The sequence below is a fragment of the Lemur catta genome, chromosome 3, assembly GCF_020740605.2.
Source record: "Lemur catta isolate mLemCat1 chromosome 3, mLemCat1.pri, whole genome shotgun sequence".
Lineage (NCBI taxonomy): Eukaryota > Metazoa > Chordata > Mammalia > Primates > Lemuridae > Lemur > Lemur catta.
The window spans coordinates 48,781,596-48,805,319 of record NC_059130.1 but is presented as its reverse complement, the minus strand read 5'-3'; positions in this window follow the sequence as shown (position 1 = coordinate 48,805,319).

Below are 23,724 nucleotides of genomic sequence, written 5' to 3'. Positions count from 1 at the left end.
AATGATATTGGTAATATTCTCCCAAACTGGGTGGAGGGTTCATGACTATTTTATTTTCATGCTTCATTACTTTTATATAAGTTACATGTATTATTTTATGTATCAAATATATAAAAAATCATATGTAAAATTTAAAATTAATTTTAAATAACATGTCTAGTAGGTAGAGCAAGGTTACTAGTCACTAGTCATTAGTCACTAATAAAATTATGTAGAAAAAAATGAATTTTAGCAACTTCATTACTACCAAGTTTTACTTATTACAGATTTTGGATTTGGTCTAAAGATCACACTTTAGTATTCTAATCACCTAGATTCTTAATCAAGAAAATAATAATTTTTAAAATGATAAACATTGATTCAACTTAATGGTCTGCTTTCCAAGTTCACTGATTTTTCAACATACAAGGGCTGTATAGTAATGCTCAGGGAAATTTGGCATGTTTTATCTAATTTTGTTCAGAAATGTAACTATAATTTTGGAACTACCAGTGAAAATGCAGTAAAAATTTCTCAGTATAGAGGAATACCAGAATTACTGGATGTTACTTAAATATTCTTGCCCCAATTACCATATGCTATGTATACATACTGTAAGTGCTACTTATCCCCACCTGCATACCTATAAGCCCTTAGTATAGTAGTGCATGGATCAAGAATATAAGTGATAAAATTAAGGAACATGAAGTGCTACTCTGTTCATTTTAATGCTACATGAAGCCAAAGGTCCATATATAGACTATATCTTAAAGATACACATGCAGTAAGAGATACATAGTAATTACCAGCTGGTTCCAAATAGAACTTGAATTTATTCACTTATTAGCTATAGGACCTTGGCAGACTTAATATCCTTCTGGACAATTTCTGCATTTTAACAATAAAGATAATATGACTCCCCAATTTAGAGGTTTGAAGAGGAGATTAAATAAAATAATATATGTAAAGTTCATAGTACAATGTGCTTTTCATTCATTGTGAGCACTCAATAATTGTAAGCTGTTGTGAGTATTATTATATGATTGGGGTAGAGCTGACATCTGTGACCAGCTTCTATCTCAAAAGAAACAGCATTGTTGTGTTATTTTCCTCTTATCTAAGATTTTGGACTAGGCAAGCTCTTGAAGAAGGTAATATTTATGTGTATGGAGATTAGATATGAAAGACTTATGAGTGTAACAGTTTCAGCTACAAAAAAGAGAAGACCCAACTAAAAGTGCCTTAAACAATAAGGAAATTTTATTATGTCACATGTCAAGAATTCTTTTGTAGAGGTGGGGTCGTATGGAGTTGTTTAATTCAGAAGCTCATGAATTTCACTGAAAACCTAGGGTTTTTTTTTTCAATCTTTCTTTTAGGCTATCCTCAGCATGTCTGTTACTGTCCTCAGTCTTGCAAGATGGCTACAGCAACTTCAAGTAGCTTCATACAAGATTGTACGAAGGTTAGATGAAAAGGCATCTCTTCCTTTTGTCTGAAGAATGTGTAAAATTCTTCTTAGGAGGTGTTGTCTCATGTCTCAGTGACCACAATTGCATCACATGTCCATTCACAGAAGTGGGGGTGCAAGGGCAATTAAAATAGGTAACTGACAGTATCTGTCATATCGAGGATGGGAAGGAGGTGTTGGAAGCAGCATGAAAAAGGTTAATCAACCAACAAATATTTACTGTATGACATCTAGTACAGAAAACCATTCTATGAATATTTGGGAGAATTACAAAAAGTGAAGATGGCAATGTGTAGTTAAGAAGAAAAATAAATGGTGACTTTTTAATGAAAAAAGCAAAAATACTAGCAGGGACATAGAATTAAGTAAAATAAGAAAAAATTACAGAATTATAAAACAGTATTATCTCATTATTTATGTTTAGCAAATGTCATTATTCTATGTATATCTCCCCTGTATCTTTAATTACGTTTCCCTCAAGGGAAATAACACTCATTTTCAGTATTAGCATACCACATGGCTTGGAGAAGTTCTTTTTTTTTCTTTTTCTTTTTTTTTTTTTTTTTTTGGTTGTTACCTGGACAGCAACATTTTTAAAATAAACAGGGGAACTCTAGAAAAGTTAAATTATCTACATTACACAATTTGCAATTCAAGAGGAAAATTATAATGATAAACTAAGCACTTAGCATGCATATATAATATTGTACTTAGATTCTTAGGCTTACTGACAAATGATAAGCATAAAAACACTTAAGAAAACAAGGAGGTAAATCACACTTTAGTTCAAAGCCATCACAGAAGCTATAAAATTCCTTCCTGTGCATTTTTGAATTTGAAAATATTGATGATTTATATATACCACGTATTAAATCAAAATGGTCATCAAGAGAGTGACCAGTAAATATTTAATGGATTTGTGAACATTAAGCCTATTATTTTTAACTTGTTTCCATTATAGGTAAAAGGAATATTGAAAAAAAAAATCACAGTGGTGTTTTCTGCTGAAGACACCATGTTTTTAAAGGCTCTGAACTCATAAAAATTTTAAAGCTAATAGCAACCTTATAAATTATTTCATCCTGCCTCCTAATTTTACTAATAAGATCCAGGTAGAGAGAGGTTGAATGACTATTCCCAGTTCATGCAGCTGGTTAGCTGCTTGCTAGGACCAGCTTTCACTCTTTGCAGCCTGCATTTGGATATTTTTCACAAGATCTTTCTATTTTCTCCTCTAATGTGTTATTGTTCTTGATTTTTTTCTCTTTTACTGTTGGAATACACAGAACCTCCAAACCCAGATTTTAAAGCAGGCAAATAACATATTTTACCTCAATTGAAATAACTCTGTCAGAAACATAATCACAGTGAGATAGATTATGTTTTAAGTCAGTTGCACTTTTACTTGCTCAAGTTTGGACTCTAATACCTGGGAGAATTATTTCTCTGATAGCTGGGAAATCTAAATACCAGCTCTGTTTCTCACAAGCACCCCATCCTCAATGTTATCCAAAAGAATATTTAATAAAATAGAGGAATAAGCACAGTAATTTTATTACAGAAGAGAAAATAAAAGTGGTTCACAGTCCCTTTCCCAAAACTATGCATGGTTCCTGCAGGGAGATTGGCCTCAATGAGGGTCTTGAGCTCCAAACCTTCGTCCTGTTCTAAAATCTGCCACTTTTCTCTTCCTTCTTCCAATGTAAGATGCCTATAAGGGGACATGGCCCAACAGTATTTTCTGAATACATGTCTGGTTCTATATTGCTGAAGTCATTACCTGGTTGATATAAGCACGTCCTTTAGGCAGTTTCTGCTTGGTCTTATTACTGTTCATACCCATTTCCTATATTGGTAAATTCAACCAGGTATTTTCCATTTCAGAGATTCATTCCTTCTACAAATATTTGTTAAGTACCTGGTGTTTTCCAGGCATCCTAATAAGCCTAATAAGCTCCTAACAGAGCATTTATTAATAGTTCAACTGGGAAGACAGACAATTAGGTAACTAAACTCAACATGTTACTTGCTCTGAACCAGAAATTATGGAGTATGATGAGAACACATAACATGAACTCCTAATATAATTTCCAAAGGACGTTGCTTCTAAACTGGACACTGAAGGCTGAGGAGGAAGTTCACAGGCAAAATAGGCTGATTCACTTGCACAAATATGTTTGGGAGTTGTTCCTTTATTTTTCAGTAAAATTGTTCTTAAAAGAATATTTTAAAATCTAGAAGCATCTTGTTTGGAAACTTTAAGTCCTTTGCTCCAAGATTTGTTTGCCCCATCTAGATTTCTGCATTTCCTGAAGCTGAGTCTTAATATCTGAATTTAATTTCTGTCGTGGCTGTGGTCACTACCTTAGAATCATATAGAGTAGTATTTAACTTTGAGATTATAGGGATCCACCCTAGTTCTACTGACACATAATCTCTGGGGGCATACAGACAGTACTCAAATTTGCATGCTTAACAAGTTCCCCTCATACACATTAAAGTTTGAGACTTATTCCCTGACATCATCAAATGTATATTCAGAATGTAACTAAAATCCTCTCCCCCAATTTTCTTCTAATTGCCTCAAAATGGAGTATATTTGTCCTTTCGAGGGAAAACTATCCCCAGCTGTCCAAATACCAAAAATTCACCTTGATTATTTCCCCATTATGTTACCTAAGGCACTATGTTGGTATATAAGCATTTCTTGGGACTAAATGACACATGCCTAGGGCAATAACCAGTTACTGCAGCCCTCTTACTTGGGAGAAGTAGGAATTAGAAAGGTCAGTATTCAAAATTCCTGCTTTGCCTATCTAGAGTTGTGTATTTTTATCTAGAGAGAGAAAAATCACAGTTACTGTAAGTGACTAGCCTCTGGCCAACTCAGAAATTGGGGCAAAGTTTATCAAAGTACCCCTGGAGTTTGTGACCCAAGATCCAATGTATTGCCAACTAAATCATTTTGGTGCCAAAGTATATTGCATAAAACTACTGCATTAGTTAGAACAAGACTAGCCTGCTATAAATATGACACCCAATGATAATTCAGTGGCTTAAGGAAGACCGAAGTTCATTTCACTCTCAGTAGTCCAAGATGAGTGTTTTAAGTTGGGTGGGGGTGGGGAGAGGAGTCTCTTTTCCACATGTTTTTAAGTGACCAAGATTTCTTTCATTGTGTGCTCCTCCTTTCTCTAGGACATTCTACTTCTCTGAATGGTAAGTCAGGTTGCTACAGGTTCCTGTTACTGGGAAGGGGAAGAAGAGCATGGAGACAGCACAAGAAATGCATGCATCATTTCCGTTCATATGCTAGAAGTGAAAACCTAGTCTTGTGATCACACATAACTGACATAGGGGCTCAGAAATCAATCTCTAACTGGGTGGCTATTTCAAACTGTGTTACTATGAAAAAAGGGAAGAACACATATTGTGTAACGTTAGCAGTCTCCATAACTGCACTGTTTATCAAAGTACCCCTGGAGTTTGTGACCCATGGACAAATACAAACTGAATAATAATGCTTTTGCCATAGAAGAGATTATTGGCTCTGAAAAAAGTCACTTTTTTAAAATTAGCCTAGGAATTTATTAGTTTTATAAGAAATGAGACATACTGCTTTTGGGAAAATTAAGTCTGTGTCATTTATCTATCGCTACTTAACAAAGCACTTCAAATCTTAGTGGCTGAAAACAGGGGTCAGCAAACTTCTATAAAAGGGGAGACAGTAAATATTTTAGGCTTTGCAGGCCATATGGTCTCTGTTGCAACTATTCAACTCTGGCACTGTACTGTGAAAAATGCCTTACACAAAAACATGTAGTGATCTGGCCTTGGTCTACGGGCTATAGATTGCCTACCTTTGGCTTGAAACAATAACTATTTTATTTTTGCTCATGAGATTGTGGGTGATAAATTGGTTCTTCAGCTAGTGGAAAGGTCACTTAAGGCTGAATGGTCACGTGTCTGGTGGTTAGTCCAGCCGACCTCAGCTGGTATGGCTCATCTCCACTCGATGTGGACTTTCTTCCCAGCGGCTAGCTCAAGCTTCTTTACGTGGCATTTTCAGAGCAGCAAAAACAGGAAATCCTAATGTGCATGTGATTGTCAAACCTCTGCTCTCATCAGATTTGCTAATGTCATGTTGGCCAAAAAAAGTCACTTCGGAAAGCCCAAATTGAAGAGGAAGAGAAATAAACTTTAGCTCTTGATGAGAGGAACAGCAATATCATATTGCAAAGGTATGTGCATACAGGGATAGAAGAAATTATTTCAGTTATCTTTGCAACGTCTACCACAAAGTCTTTGAAGTAATAAAGAACTTATAATTCAATTTAATTTTGGTAGTTTCCTTTCCTTACTACAAAATTACTTAAATGTATTCAAAAATATTTTTAACAAAGTGATTTTCATACTTTGTAAACTACAGAAGAAAATGTATATGTATAACATTTTTAAATATTATAAAGAATTATACTCTGAGGCCAGAAATGAAACAAGAATCTTAAAAATAATCCATATTGAAGAACCTAGATGAGAGAGTTTTTAAGCAGGCAACCAAGCATGGTTATCTCCAGACTGTTTAATCTTTCCTTAAATTCTTTATTTCCTACAGTGCTTACCTTTAAAGTTTCAAGTTATACATACTGTCTGTCATCATGACAGACAAAGTGGCCTCTGGCTCAGAATTTTCTATTAGAACTTTCTGAACAGTGGGGTGTATAGACAGCATCAGTTCTCATATTAACTTATCAAGAAATTTTGAAGGACTGAAGCCATGAATTTAATCTAATTTGGAGTGGTGGGTTAAAACCCCAAGAGATGCCCTTGGGCTTCTATATATATGAGTTGCCATAGGAAACACAGAAGTTTTTCTAAACTAATAATACAAAAGAAATTTATTATACAAGCAAGTGTTTATCTTCTTTATAAAAATATAATAATATTTAGGAGAAACCATTTCATCTGTGAAGTCAGTAAAATATTTTTTACTAGTCCTCCTTTCCTGGAATTTTGATGAACTAATTGAAATGCTTTCTAGTGTATTAGAAATGCAAAATTGTTTGATGTTCTGTATAATAGGCTGAGTTAAAATGCCACAGTGCTACCATTACCTATGTACCAGAAATCATGTGAAATTATCATCCACTGGAAGGTATGCAGAATTCTAGATGGACCTGTCACATCTATTTTTCCTTTTCAGATAAAAAAATGACCATAAACTTTAGGGAACTTGTCTAAGGTCCAGTGATGTGCTGGTAAGCTGGCACATGGGGAATAAAACAATAATTTGTCTAATCTAGTGTTTGCCAATTTGGGGGGTGTAACAATTTCATCTTGGCTGATTCCAAACTACCAAAGTGATGTCTCTGAACACAATGTTGGGAAGAGAGGCACATAATCAGCTATCATGAGCCAGTAGGATGTGGCTCTGACACATTACTGCCAAGATCACAGACATAATAGGAAATAGGAGAGCCAGGAGCTCCTAGTTGTCTACAAAGCCCATCCTCTAAACCATCATACAATAATGTCTTCCCAATATAATAAATTATTCACCTGAGAAATCAATAAATAATGAATGTCAGTAACATCTTTAATTCCAGAAACATAAATGTCTCTTTATTCTATTTTGAAAATTAATACAGGAAATATTCTCTCAGAATTAAGCAAATTATTATCTGTTAGAGGCCAAGAAAAGCTTTCATGTTTCTTTCATTACCATTTCCATTATTCTTCTCTTTCTGTCCTTATCTTAAGCCTTCACAATTTTTCTTAGTATTGCTTCTTATTCATATTTTGTTGCCATATTTCATGTTAAAAATCCTTATATTTGGCCCTCAACAAATTCCTCTGCTGTTTTATACTACTGCTGCTGCTTTTTTTTTAAATTTTCATCACATATTTATTTATTTTTTCTTACCTTTTGGCACAACTTTCACACTTTTATTCATAGGTTCTTCAACGTTCTGGTTTGAGCAAGTAAGTAGAAGGATAGGAAGTCCTGCTACTAAAATAGGGTGGGTTCACATTTTAAAATTTACCCTTTCCATACCAGAGTTTCCTTATCTGTAAATGGGGATAATGTAGAACTTACCTTGTGTTCTGTGAGTGATTGATAGATTAAAGTAAAACAAAACTATGGGCCATATAAGAAATAAATATGGAAGGCTTGAGTTAGGGATGATGTTTTGAGAATGGATGAGATCTGACATTGTTTGATGCTGATGAAAATCATCATTTGATGATTGATAGGAGTATATCTTAACAATTTAGAAACAATTGAACCTTTGAAGGTGAGGGCCTTTTTTCACAACATGAAATAAAATTGTACTTGGGTACTTTCTTCACATAACAGATTTTACACTAAGACTTTTCATCCTTTGTTAAAATAATTAAGGTACTCATGAATACCATTTAACATTATTATGGATTGGAAGAATGACAAAAGAGAATACCTATTTTTGCCAAATACTCTTATATGTGTTAAGCTTAAAAAAATAAAACAATTTTGCAATTTGCTATGAATTTCTATCTGATTAGTTAAGGGAAAATTTATGAAAGCATACCTGTAATGATAGATCAATACATGTTTGCACTATGCCAGAGCAAATGGAAAGTTTTAAAACTCATCAGAATTTTCATAATTTCTTCATATATCTGAATTGAAGTGGGTGGACATCAGCAAGATTTCTCTTATATACTTCTGTAGAAAAATAAAGGTATAAATTAATTGGATTCTTCTTTTTATAACATTAATGCCATTGTACATTTTCTTCCCATATAAAGACAGAATATATGCTGTGAAATAGCTAGTTTATAATGGATAATTCTTACTGTCAAGAAGTTAAAAAGCAATCTTACCTTTTGTTTGATGTGTCGTTATTGTGGATCCATGGCAAAATTGAGTGGCATCTTCATTTTCTATTGAAATTATTATTTTTATTATGTAGTATATCCTAGAGTTTTGAAGAGTTGTACAAAATAGTGAGTAAAAATTTTTTTTTTTGCCTGACACTTTCAAGTACATTTAGGCAAATGAAAATAAATAGATAGGAAACAGAGCTAATTTAGAAGACAGACTCAAATGAAATAAAACCAGTAATAGGAACAATATGGAACTCTGAATCAGGAAATGAACCCAGGAATTAATTTGATTTTAAATAGTGGTTAATTATAATTAAACATTAAACATAATTTGTAAAGCATGTATCAGACCACTGACTGGAACATATAACAAAGTTTGTGTTTTTGTCTTTTTATTTACTTTTCCTTCCTCAACTCCTACCCAGACATTCCTGTTGGACTAGAGGAAGCCAAGTTTTGCATGGGAAATAGAAGACAGTTTAAGATTATCATAATGTTAGGGGCTAAAAGGGAATCCTGGGGAGAAAAAAAATCAAAGTTTAACCAGTAAATATCCTTCTAATAGATGGAAAGTGGTGATGATGGCATAAATGCTGCCTCAACATAAATAAAATAAATCTATTGAACATAATACCTCTGTTCTTTCCAAAGCCAAATGATTCTATTTACTATTCCAGTGGCTTTATTTGTTAAATTTCATCACTCAGCAGACAGAAAGTGCAACTTGGCAATAACATAGTCATATTGGCTTTTTTCCCCCTACAATTACAGAACTTGAATTTTCCTTCTGTGTAGCATATTACACTGTAGATATACATGTTATTTCTCTTCAAATTTTGGTGTTACTATAAGGTGTGAGCTTCGTTTATTAAAATATGGTAATTGAGAGCTTTTATCTTTATTCAGAGGAAAATATGAGGAGGATCAGTTTTTGCATAAAACTTTGGATTGTGGTAAATCCCATTTCTCTCATAATTATGGGTTAGTTTTTTTGACCTGTAAAATAACATGACATTTTAGAAGCTTATGATAATTTATTTTATCTGTAAGAAAATGTATCACTGATGAATATTAAATCTAAACATATTCTAGATTAAACAGATGGTAAAGCAGAAGTAGTGAGAAAGCTAAATAAATAATAAATAAATTAAAGAGGGGTGAGGATTAGTCATAAAGTGTAAATGAAAACTCTAATAATGACAAGGTTGTGAACAAAACATTTAAAGAAAATGCAAGACACGTAGCTTGGGTATCTAAATTTCTATTTTTTCTTACTTTTCTGGGCTACATTTTATTATTAAATTATGAAATTTAGCTTAATGAATATAAAGCACGCTGAACTTATGAGGACTACCACCAAAATTATTTGGCAACATAAACATTAATTTTGTAGGTCCTTAGTATAATCTCTATATTGTCAAGATGTTATATTTAATAGTTTTATCCTTCAATGCAGACTATAATTCTTGAAAGTTAACTTTATTTGGTTATGTAAACAGCTCATTTTATTACTAGACCTTGCTTTTTATCTTAAGCATTGTATTTTTATACTAATTTTATTTCTAGGGAACAATTGAGAATGTTTAAACTGATCATTTTTATGGAATGCATGGTTTGTCATAAGCAACATAAATAAACACATTAATTGCCTTATCATACATTCATCTGACAGATGGGTCCCCAGGCACAGAGCCTAACCTTTTATTTTGACACCTGCCACATTTTGCCAGCCCTGACCCTTTTTCTTTGCCAGAGTGTCACTGTGTTGTTCACCATGGTTGCACTAATCTCCAGTTTTTAAAAAGGCATAATATTGGAACCCTTCTGAGAATCAGCTATCAATCAACTGATACCACAACAAGTATTTCACAAACCCAGCCAATATCCCTTCTCTTTCATGATTCAAACAGATTTTCTCTTATTTCTATTACCCACTGGCTCAGTAAAATTACATGGAGCTTGTTTTAACCTAAGGCCCCATATTGTTAGCATCTGACACAAATCATTTAATTTAGTAGTAATTTAAAATTTAGAATTTACTGGAGAATAAAAAAGGAAGCTGTGATTCCACTTTTGTACTAAAAGATACTTTTTTACTATGAAGCAAGCTATTTTAATATATAGCTAAGGAGTTAAAATCAATCTGAGCAATTTCATCAAAAAAAAAAAAAAGGCGGCAATAAAACATGTTTGGAAAATCACTGTGACTCAATCTCATACCTACACCTTTGATTTCTGGGGTGATTCCAGAAGCCAATGCACATGATATGTGTCTGGGTTAGCACAACTAAAAGCACATGTCTGGTCCATTAAAGAGTGGGGTTTAGTTCCAAAGAGAACATACAGGGGGCAGGTGAATTGTGGAAGCTCATCCATTATGGAGATAATTTGGTAAAAATTTTAAGAGATTTCCTCCTTCAGCAAAATCAGACTGTAATTAACTGTGGAAAATGTTGTAATCAATCTTTTTTGTAAGTTGGAAACAAAGAAATATTAAAATAGGTAGGTATATAGGATAGCTTTTTAGTAACAAACAGATAGTTCCACCAGACCAACTCAGTTTGGTTTACAATCTCACTGCAGAGATGTGGATGCCAATAACTTGTCTTTCAAATATTGTATCTATTGGTTCTGAAATAAACTTTCAAATATAATAGGAAAAGCCTGGGACTATTTCCTGGTTAAACTAAGTTTCTTGAATAATTCAAACACCCGTTTGTGCCAGCTAGGATACACACACACACACACACACACACACACACACACACACACACACACGTCAAGAAGAATGGGATCTATATCTTAGGACATTCAAAGAAAATACCGTTTCATGGCTGGGGCTAAGAGGGATTGGAATTGAAGTAATTGTAGAGTTATAGCAGCTTTGTGTACTTCAACATCAGCAGTTCTTTAATCTTTAGTGATTCACCATTAATATGACTCAGCTGTATTATACATATTCCTTTTTCCACCCTGCCACAATCCAGCTTTCGCAGATTACTCAGAGTTTCTGCTAGCTCATATTTTAACCATATGCAAAACCTTGGAATGTCATAGAAAATTCATTCTTCACATATTAGATCTAAACCCAGAGGCTAAAAACTGATGAGTCTAGTTCATCTTTTCCATCCTGGCCACACATTTCATAAATTGCCTGGCCAGTCCATCCTTTGGTCTAAGACCAGTCCAATCAGCTGTAAATGTAAAGGATTAGTGTTAGGGTTGGGTTAGGGTTAGGTCCTTTGTGAGTAAAAATGGCAGCTTAGATGGCAGATGTTCTGGATGGGGATGATTCTCTTAGAAGGGATATGTCATGGTTGACAGGCAATACTCAAAGTGTGGTCCAAGGACTGGAGCTGTTCCATGTGCTATTTGTTATCCACCCAAAATGGTAAGCACATTGAGGATAACAATTTAGGAACTCTTATAGCTATTTGCTAAAGAGTTGAATATAATAATAACAAATTTGGACATGAGTTTTGTTTAGGCTTTTTTTTTTTCATTTTCTAGTAATTCAATGATACTGTATTACTAAAAATAATGGTTGGCAACATATTAGGGGTGAGTGGGAAGCTGGTCTTTCACCTCAGATATTTTGAGATTAGAAGATACCTAGACTCTAATTTTGGTACCCTCCTAACCAATTAAGTAATAATGATCAAATTTCCATTGTCAAATCATAATTCTCCGAGCACCAGTTTCCTTGTAAACAAACAGGGACTGTTACGACAGTCACTCACCTTTTCAAGTTATTGTCAGTGGTGAGAAGATGTAGTACAATGAATTTTGAAAAGCTATAGTAGGCCAAGCAGGATTAAGTAATAAAGTCTCTCTCTATATACAAACATGTATACATCCATACACACATGCCAACATGGCAGAATTAAGGCTATGCTCAATATTTTATATTTGAAAATAAATAAAATATATTTATTTTAAATATCATAACTTTTCCATATAAAATGCAAGATATGGCAGTGTGGACTTTATTGCTTGTTTCTGTTTTATTTGCTAGTATTTAAAAAAAGGAATTAAAGAGAAAATTAATAAAAATTGTCTCAGGAAGCATTTTGTTCTCAATGAGTTTACATTTTACTTGATAGTATATAAAAGATAAATAAAAATATTTAAGCAGTATAATATTCCAAGAACTATCAAGAAGTACATATTTAATAAATTAATGATACAACTATTAAAGACTAAAGATATCCAAAGGAAGGATAGAGGATTTCATGCTATGGTGGTCAGAGATTTATAGCACAGGCAGGATTTATGCAGTATTTTGAAGAATGGATGAGATTTAGAAAGGTGGAAAGGATGAACTAGATCATTCTGGGCAAAACAACACTTCTAAGCAAAAGAGTAGAATCAGAACATCTATGTACACGTGTGTGTTCTCAGAGAAATGTCAGAAAATAAATTAGAGGCATATAATAAATAAAATTTAAAACTCTGAAAATCAAATTCCAAAATGTAAACTTAATTTTTTGCAGTTTTTGCCCACAATAGTATAATATTACATTATTAAAACTGGGCTTCTTAAAATAGAATTCTTTTTTCATATATTATTTATTAGCATACATATTAAATTCAAACATTACCAACACAAAGTAATCTAACAAATATTTTTCTGCAAATAAAACACATGTTATATGATATTTTTAAAAAATCTCAGAAACAATTCAAAGTATTAAAATGAAATTTAAAAATATTAGTATACTTTCCTGTGACCATCTGGCATCTCAGTCTAATGTGAAGAACAAACTAAATGACAAGAAAATTGCTTCTTCTAATGAGCAACTTTGATAACCTTAATGATTTTATTACTTTACAATAGTCTTAATTAAATTACAGAATATTACAGAGCATTATATAAATTTGGACCATTGTACATATAGTGCTACATATAGTGCCTCACTAAAACTCTACTCAGTAAGAATGCCATTATTTTAAGAAATAAGTACTATGATATTAATAATGTAATTTAGTGATTTTAATACAAGTTTTTGGTATTTCAGCATTCAACTATGTTATATCAGTTTGAAATACCAAAGTACTGGTAGTTTTGTTTTTATATTAGTAATGCTGTTTTACTTTTTATTCTGAATTTTTTACAGTATAAGATTAAAAATCAATGTTTTAATTGTTCAATTTATACAAAAAAGACAAACCAACAAATGGCCTACAGTTCTACAAAAGTCACTGTCTGGCATAATAAGCAAACATATCGTGGTGCTGCAAGCGTGTATTATAAGAACAATTCTACTCTGGTGGTTGATAAGTAAGACAGTATTGAAAGTGAAAAAGGTAACTGCATAGACATCTCCAAGTACAAAAAATAAAATAAAAGATGAGAAATATTTAAACTGGAAATATTTAAACAAAATAGAAATAGACACTCTAGATCTAATTTAATTAAAAAGACTGCAGTTCCTGAAAAGAAAAAAGTTAATAATAAAGATCTTAATCAAAACAAGAAGGATTGTGTAAAGATGAAGGAATCAGAGGAAAATATCCAAAAATACTTTACAGCTTTCTCTGTAGTAATTTCCTGGACCAGTGTAGATGTGAAAAGAACTGTTTGAGCAGTTAGAAAAATTACAGCAAAATGGATTGAATGAAGCTTTTCTTCTTTAGGTCACAAATTTATAAAGCCAAAAAGTGTTATTTTGCTTTCAATTGTCTTAACTAATTAATTTTTTTCATTTTATCTAGTGTTTTGCTTGTTATTTTAATAATACTTTATTAATTGAATCTGTGAATAATTTATATTGGAATGATGTTTGATATTCACATACAGTACACTATAAATTGACATTTTTGCTTTTTGCATTCTGCTTTGTTTGTGTTTGTAAACATTTATATTTGAAATGTATAAAATATTTAGTTTTGCTTTTTTCATTGCTTCTTAACAACATTCAAATTAACTACCAAACTACCTATAACATCATTCTTATAATCTTATCTTATTATGAATTGCCTGTCCAATCAAAGTTCGATATTAATCAAGCCATACTAGTTGATTTCATCTAAGGACTCTTTAAGAAAAGGTGTGGTGAGAAGATCATGGTTCTCAAATGATTTCTAGTCAGGTAGCTAAGTTCTATCTTTTAAAAAATCTTATAGACTTTCCCTTCCACAAGCTCCTCTGCAAAGAGACAATTCATTTTATTTCTGCCATTTAAAAAAACATATTATAGCCCTAATGATCTACCACTTTTTAGTCATTTTTTTCTTTTAGAGTTCTTCAAAGAAAAGTCAATATTCACTGCCTGATATTCACCACACATTCACTCCTTACCCACTTTTAGTTTGGCTCCTTGTATCCAAACTTTTCTGTTAAATATAGTAAGGCTCTTTAGTTATCAAACTCATGGGCTTTACTCAGAATTCATTATGAATCTCATTTTGATTTTTGACTTTCTGGATCACCCCCATCTTAAAAATCAGTTCTCTTGGCTTCCGTGACCTCTCTTAACTGACAATTTTTTAAACTTCATCCTTCCTTTTTGTTCTGGAATGCACACATTTTCTAAGGATCCACTTCTTTCTTGCAAAACATAATACTGGTGATGTTCACAAACCTCCAGTGACTTTTTATAAGAATTCTAACTTATTTTTTAAATTCCAGTAACCTCCACTATTTGGCCAAGCATATTTGCCTACTCTTACTTTTTCATTCTACATCTTTTAAGACACATTTCACCTGTTTTTTCTCCTCATACTAGACTGTCAGTTTCTTGAGAACTAGAGTTTGTGTTATTTGTTGGTATTCCCTAGATCTTCGAACATCACTTAATTATATGATCTTAATATACATGTTTACATGGTAAATGAACAAATGAATGAAGTATCTTTTACCCACCATGCCTTTATCCCTGAAATTCTGACATCTCAGACTAGAAATAGAATTCTCTTAACATCAAAGCTAATAAAAAGACTAGAATGGTGATTCTCAGCCCTGGATGCACACTGGAATCACTGGGAAGATTTTGAGAAACACTAATGCTCCACCTACAGATATTCTGATTTAATTGCCTTGGGTGGGATTCAGTAAATGGTATTTTTAAATGTTCCCCAGACAATTTGAAGTACACCCAAAGTTAAGAACTTTTGAGCTAGAGACTAAGTGTAGGCTGGGGAAACTTGAATTTTGAATTTAGTTTAAGATTAATTTTCACATACTATATTTACCCCAACAATCAAATCTACCCAAATGAATCATTTCACTGTCTCTATGCAACAGAATTTGATACTTAATAGATCTACAGTTAATAGGAAATATACATAAAAAGAACTCATTGTAATAGAAAAATAGACTTTTAAAATCTGTAATTATCTATTCATGCACTTACCTATTCATTTAACCAATATTAACATTCAATTATGCTTTGGTTGTTTATAATTGCAATTTTAATTAGTATCAGAATGATTCCAAATCAGGCTATTTTAAATTTTAGAGTTTATTGATGCTCAATACATCTTAGGTGATTATTAACAGTATTGATTATCTTTGGAGTCACCAGGGCCCTAGTAAGATCTTCAAGGTCATATGGGTTTTGAATCTTCTAACTAAACTTTAAAGAGCACCACACTGTACTTACTGAGGGAAAAGGCCTAAATGAGGTAGACTTTTCTAAGTTTTTGATATTTCTATTATTTTATCTTTCTCTCTCTTTAAACACAGACGTAACATATTTTGAAGTACCTTTTCTACATTTTAAGTCTCACGAAATAGCCAATCAATATTGTTTAACTCCCTTCTTGTTTCAGAAAACAATTGACTGTTTTTAGTATCACAATTGCTGACTCAGCAACCCATTCATTAGCTTTGAAATATTAACCAATTATTTTTTCTTGATAAATTCTTCTGTTTCCACCTCCTTTCCCCCTTTCCCCTGCCTCTGCTCTGAAACTGTGGACACTTCAGGTTAATATAGAGGTGAAAGAAGAAAACATTTAGTTTCCTTTTCTTTTTATTCTAAAACTGGCTACCAAAAAACCTGAAGCCTTAAGAAAGCCTTAAGAGGACTCAGAATATAGATAAATATTTGAGAGGGAAATTCCTTAAAAACTAAAAATGTACCATTCCCTTACCTCCACCCAGGCATGTTGAGTGTTGAGGAAGTAGAGGGAAAATGATATAAACAGGTTAAATCTCTTCAGAAACGTACAAGGGATGTAGTGAAGTGAGCCATCAGAAAGAGTGAAATGGGAATAAGGAATGTGTAATAGAGGGTTATAAGCATGAACTCTGGATCCAAACTGCCTGGGTTCAAATCCCAGCTCTGACTCTCACAAGCTGTTATTATTGTTGCCTAATTTTCCCAAACTATAAAAATGAAGGTAAACTATCCAGGGATTAACTAAGTTGGGGATGCTAGAGAGAATGAGGTCTTACCCAAATCCTCCATGTCCCTGTACTCTTCACAAAGTTTTTTTCCTCTCCTGGCTTCTACAAAGCTGCTTCATTCTTGTTCCCTCCTACCATTCTGGCTATTTTCTTTAAATTCAGCTCATTTAAGACCACTTCTTTTAGGAGCTGTATTCTGGACACCTCTCAAGGTCATAGGCACCCTATGAAGTCCCTACCTGCTTAAGAAACTTCCCCAAGCTTTGCCTCCTTCTGTCTAAGCTGAATCTTTTCATTTTTCTTTGCTCAATCCCTTTAAATGGACTTTACACTTGAATGGTCTACCAGGCTTCTGATTTGGCATCTTTCCTCCCATTTTATCACCTTAGCACCAAGCAGTGCTTTCTGTGGACAAGTGGAACACAGCCTCCTGCACCAGATCAGACTTCCCAGCTTCCGGCCAGGCCCCAGGCCTAGAAGCCTAACTTTCTTCACTGGGATGATCACGCAGCCTCCATAGCAGATTTGCTCTATCCAACTACCCCTTGAAGGATCAAGGATTCTCTTGTTTTGTACTCCCCACATTTACCCAGCAATCTCGTTTTCCTCCATGGTTTTAACATTCATTGACAGGCTAATGAAAATATTGGCTTAATGTTGATTGAGTGCTGCTATATACAGAGCACTGCTTTGAGAAAAGGTAGTATTATATTATCATGCTCACTTTGAAAATGGGGAAACTGAGGCATAGAAGGAGTAGGTAACATAACTGAGTCACATAGCTCATAGATGCAAAGGAAAGACTGACAGTCTGGGTCCCTATACTGGGTTTATGTTTATACTCTGTATGGATTTAAAAGTACCCTGTCTGGGTTTGAATCCTGCTTGGTTTGGGAGCTGCATGACCTGTGGTAAACTATTTAACAGATCTATGCCTTAGTATCTAGTTTATAAAAATGGATATAATTAAGACTGTCTCCCAAGGTTTATGTGAGTATGAATGGTGCTAGCATATGTAGAACACTTAGTATCCAGCACTTAGAAAGTGCTTTAATGGTTAGTTGTTATTATTTTTATTCTTATTTTGTATTACCTCTCATGATATACAAATCTCTTTGTTCCCAATTTCTAGAGCTCCAGAACTATTTATCCAACTCTACTAGATTTCTGGATATACTATAAATGTCTCAACTCATTATCTTCATGACTTACCATTCTAGTATAGCTTACCTTGGTGAATTCATCATCACACCAAACACAGAAGTCACTCCAGGCTCTTCCTTTTTAATCAGTTAACCCAAACAATGAATTTCCCATATTTTCCCAGCATTATTACATAAGCCCTCCTTTCACTCATACCTAAAGCAGGCTCATTTACAGTAATATTATTTATTGTTCATTATATTAGGGGAAAAAGGAACCCTAAATGAACTTTATTATGTGCCAAGCAAGACACTGACAGTGCAAAAACAAATAAGACCTAATCTTTACCCTCAAGAATCTCACAGTCTATTTAGGAACACATTAACAAATAATTGAATGCAACGTGGTGAGTGCTCACAAGACACTTGCCGGTGTGCTAAAGGAAGGAAGAAGAAGGGATTCTGGATGATATGGTGAAGGAGGCAATTCCAGAGCTCAGTTTAATGAACAAACACGGATGATACCAGGCTCTGCGCTAGGTGTCTGGGGTATTGTTTCTGACCTGGAGAACATAGTAGTCAATGGAAGAAGCAAACATAAAAATATATTTCAACATAAAGTAGTTAATCCTAAGATAGAGGGAGGCACAGTGTGTTCTGAGAATGCAATCAAGGTATTCGTACTTTAAGAAATTTGGAGAATGAGTAAGAATGTTTAGTGATTATTCCTACCACTACCTCTGCTTGATCCGACTTTTCTCATTTTATCTCACTGGAAAAACCTATTTTTTTTTCGTAGTTGTTTCTTTGTTAGTTTTATTGATGCAAAAATGCACATATTTTGGGGGCACATGTAATAATTTCATACGTTCATATAATCAAATCAGGATAATTGGGATGTCTGTCACCTTAAATGTTTTCCTTTTCTTTACACTAGGAACCTTCAAATTATTTTCTTTTAACTATTTTGAATTGTACAATTGATTAATGTTAACTATAGTCTCCATACTGATCTTATCAGACAACAGGTATCCTTTCTTCTAGCTAAGTGTGCATTTGTACTCATTAACGGTCATTAATCAATCTCTCCACATCCCGTCTCCCACTCTTCCCAGCCTCTGTTAACCACCAATTTTCCATGAGATCCACTGTTTTAGTCCCCACATATGAGTGACAATCTGTGATATTTTTCTTTCTGTGCTTGGCTTATTTGACTCAAATAATGACCTCCAGTTCCACCCATGTCGCTGCAAATGACAGAATTTCATTCTTTTTATGGCTGAAAAACATTCCATTTTGTATATACACCACATATTCTTTTTTATTATTTATTTCAGGATATTATGGGGGTACAAACATTTTGGTTACATGTTATGACTTTGCCACACCCAAACCATGATTTGAGGTGTGCCTTTTCCCCCCTACAATGCTCACCATATCCATTAGTTGTGAGTTTACCCACCCCCAACCCCCTAATCCCTGAAGAACAGGGTGTGAACTACTGTGTGAACACCACAGTGTTGATCACTTAGTGCCAATTTGATGGCCAGTACATGTGGAGGCTATTCTTCCATTCTTGTGATACCTCACTTTGGAGGATGGGCTCAAGCTCTATTCAGGAAAATATAAGAGGTATTAGATCACTATCATTTCTTATAATTGAGTAATATTCCATTATGTACATATACAAAATTTTAATAATCAACCCAAGTGCCCATCAATTCATGAGTGGATTATTAAAATTGCAAGGAAAAACCTATTTTTAAGACTCCAATTGTTACCTTCAGTTTGAAGCTGATCTCAAGGGGGTTTGATCCTCAGTGCCCACCCCACTCACTCTCGGCCTTTTATCTCTCTTTGACCACTGCTCTATGAGAGCAAATGTAACTTGTTTTTTCAATTTTATTATTTATATAGTCATCTTTATCTCAATCTATCAAGTGAATTGTAAGGAGTATGCCATAAAAAGCCTTAATTTTCTTATAGTAATCCTATGAATTATCAAATACCCAGTTAACAGTAAACTGTACTTGGTGACTTCAAAAATTTAGACAGAAGTCCAAGATTAAGGTGCCAACAAAGTACGTTGTACTCTGAGGCCTCTTCTCGTGGTTCATAAGTTGGCTGCCATGTTACTGTGCACCCACATGACCTCTGTGTGTGTGTGTGTGTGTGTGTGTGTGTGTGTGTGTGAGAGAGAGAGAGAGAGAGAGAGAGAGAGAAAGGATTCTCTCATGTCTCTTCTTTTAAGAGTACTAATCCCATCTTGAGGACCTCACCCTCATGATCTCATCTAAACCTAATTATTTCCCAAAGGCCCCATCTCCAAATGCCATCACCTTGGTGATTAGGGCTTCAATATATGATTTTGGGGAGCACAATTCAGTCCAAAGTGAGCACCTTTCCTAAAGATACTTTATGTCCATCTGTAGGCAATTTGTCATAATAAACTTGTTTTATTATAACAAGGCATTCCACTGCCATCTGCCAGAAAATTGTTGTAATAAATACCTAAATCTGCCAAGTCTACAATGTGAATACTCCTCTAGGGTTATGTAGTAAGCAACCTGTATAACTGTTCACTCTGATCTGGCTTAGTCTATCTCTGTCCTCAACTGAGAATTTTTACCTTTAATAAGAAAAATAAATGCTTCAAAAATACAAATCAGAAATCAGAGCTTTATATAAGTAAACTATTTACTCCAAAATTATTACCCAAAAAAAGGCCTTCTTAATAAGTAATAAGTCTGGTATATGGTTTCAATTTGACAAAACACTATGTTGACTGTGCAACTAAGAAATTGGGCTATATGCTGTGATTTTTTTGCTGAATTTGAGTATAGTCATTATTAAGAAAATCTGTTATTTAATAAAAGCAGTTATGAACCTGTCAGATGGAGAATTTCAAGGTTAAGACTGACACAAATAGGTTCACATGTTCAAAATCCTGTTTCCAGAAGGCATCATCTTTATATCACCTAAAATAAATGAGTATCTATTTTTTTAAATAGAGATTATAAATTCATATTATTAAAAAATCTTCATTATATTTAATCTAAATCCAAATCCATGGTGCTTAAAATTTTACCTCATTTTTCTTGTTCTCTCAATGTGATAATAAAGGTTACAGCAAATGTGAAGTGCCTAGGATGTTGTAGGAACTCTGTAGGAGGTAAAAAATTTTTAATTCACATAGAATCCTTCTTATTAATGCATTTAGAACACTCTTCATGCTTTCTGTAATCTGTCAAGTTGCACTATTAACTACCTGCAAACAAATACTGATATATAATCAACTAGTTGGTTATAGCATCAGAAATTTTCTTTCTAAAATATGAATATGGCATATCATGATCTTATGTTCTTAGGAGAACATATATGACAGAAATGCAAGATTTAACAAAGAGGTAGTAACATTGTAAACAGCATTGTTTTCAAATCTAAAGATGACGGCTTTTTAAGATTTGTGTCAATCGTTAATCTTTAAAAGTTGGGAATGCCTAGGTTTGATCATTTGAGACAATTTTAAAAAAGGGAACCAAGCAGTGCCTTTTTCATCACCATGGGCTCCCTTTACCTGTTCTCTTTTTCTTAACTATTTGATGTTTTCTAAACTTTCCCCATCATTTCTCAATAATTTTTTTCCATTCAGCTCTTAACTCCACATAAAACTATAACACATTAGAATTTCCCACAAATTTCTTTCTTTCTGCCAGAAAATTCTTTCCTTTACCATAGATTATCTTAGATATATTATAGTACTTAATGTGTTTGTATTCCTGCAAGAAGGATTGGCTATAGTCCCAATTCTGTATTGACTGGGTTTCTTCAGTTTAATGGAGACCTATTAAAAGCAAATTCTTTTGCTTTTGATTTCAAAAGTTTCATGTGTAGAATGTTTGTGCTTTTTCATGGTACTTTTTCTTTTAATTATGTTGGCACATAGTGTATTTCTATTTTTTTAACTGGACAGAAAAAAAGATCCTCAAACATTGCAGTATGGGGGCAAAACGGACACTCCTATCTCTTGGGGTCGTAAGTACAGGCTGCCCTCAGGAAGGGAAATCATGGCGGCGTCACTGGAATGCTGCTTTCAGGCACACAGGCTTAGGGTATCTGAGGGAAGAATGCATGGACTAATCACGGAGAAAGAAATAAGGTGAACATTTTCTTAATTACATGGAAATGTAATGAGAAAAACATCTTTTTATTTTTTTTATTTTTTTTATTTTTTTGAGACAGAGTCTCGCTTTGTCGCCCGGGCTAGAGTGAGTGCCGTGGCATCAGCCTAGCTCACAGCAACCTCAAACTCCTGGGCTTAAGCGATCCTACTGCCTCAGCCTCCCGAATAGCTGGGACTACAGGCATGCGCCACCATGCCCGGCTAATTTTTCCTATATAGATTTTTAGCTGTCCAAATCATTTCTTTCTATTTTTGGTAGAGACGGGGTCTCACTCTTGCTCAGGCTGGTCTCGAACTCCTGACCTAGAGCAATCCACCCGCCTCGGCCTCCCAGAGTGCTAGGATTACAGGCGTGAGCCACCACGCCCGGCCTAAACATCTTTTTAAAAAAAGGCTAAAAACTGTATTTCTGTGGGAATTAGCAGAAGAAAGAAAACTTTAATCAATCAGCAGTTTATTTTCACATCCCCCACACAAAAAGATTCAAAAAACATTACACATGCCAAAATGGTTGGGTTGATTTTGTTTTATCACTAAAAATTGAACAACTATTTTTTCCTGATTGCATGAACTGACCAGGTGTTTGATCACTTTTAGTGGATGTTGACAATATGCTGATGTCAGTAATGCCAATAATATTTTTCATTAAACACTAAACTGAAATTATTATGGGTTCATCCTTTCCATTTTTCATTCAATATGAAAGCTCATACTTATTTCTTTGTTGTTTCTTGAAAATACTCTTGCAAACTAAGTCAAACTTCCCTTGAAGAGGAAGAAAATACAAATTTACGTCTTTGACTTTATCAGGCATTGTGTTGCTCAAAAGATGCTTTTGCTGCTGTTTTTAATTCAGGATAAAACTCACCACTACTAAGCAGTAAAATGACTAAAAGAATATATGATGTTTTTAAGTATAGCTACAACATAAATGAGAGTTATGGATCTGCAGCACATTAATCCATCTCCACAGGAAATCTCCTAAATTAGATAATAAAAAGGTTACTCTTTTTCTGCCATATATGGCCACTTCTCTTGGTTAATACTATGGTAATAATTGCTAATATCTATATCTTGAAAAACCCGGATCTCTGTGATAACTATATAGTTTTTAACATAGGAGCCTTCATTCTTCATGAAGAGCCGATCATTTCACAATTGCATGTTTGACAAGTTTGACATGTTCAAAACTAGATAACAAAATTGCTGTTTAAAAAAAAAAACAATCCTTTTAGGGGAAACTGGAAAATCTCTTTTAGGGGAAATATGATATGTTTTCATATCAATAAGGTTGAAGGTGCTATTAAACTGATGATATAGAAGGAAAATAACTTGATTTTGATTACACATTTAATGTTAATTCAAGTACCTCTTGATATCTCCCCAAATTAATTTAAGCTATAAAATAAAATTGCCTGTTGACAATCTATTTTTATAAATGTCTTATCAAGAAATATTTGCATTATCTATAATTTAGTTGTAGTTTTTATTTAAACAATAAAAAATAGTGTTTGTAGTACAAATGTCATTTATAACCAAAACCTAAACAATGTACTTTACTGATCTATTTGCTCACTGTTTTCTATGCATCACACTCCTTTCTGGTTTATTTATTTCTTAATGAAATATGTCCTGATTATTTTTTTCGAGGGAAAGTAGGAAATTCAGAGTCATTGTGTGTTTTTAAACTTCTTTATTCCACTCTCTTGCTTAAATGTTTAACTTTACT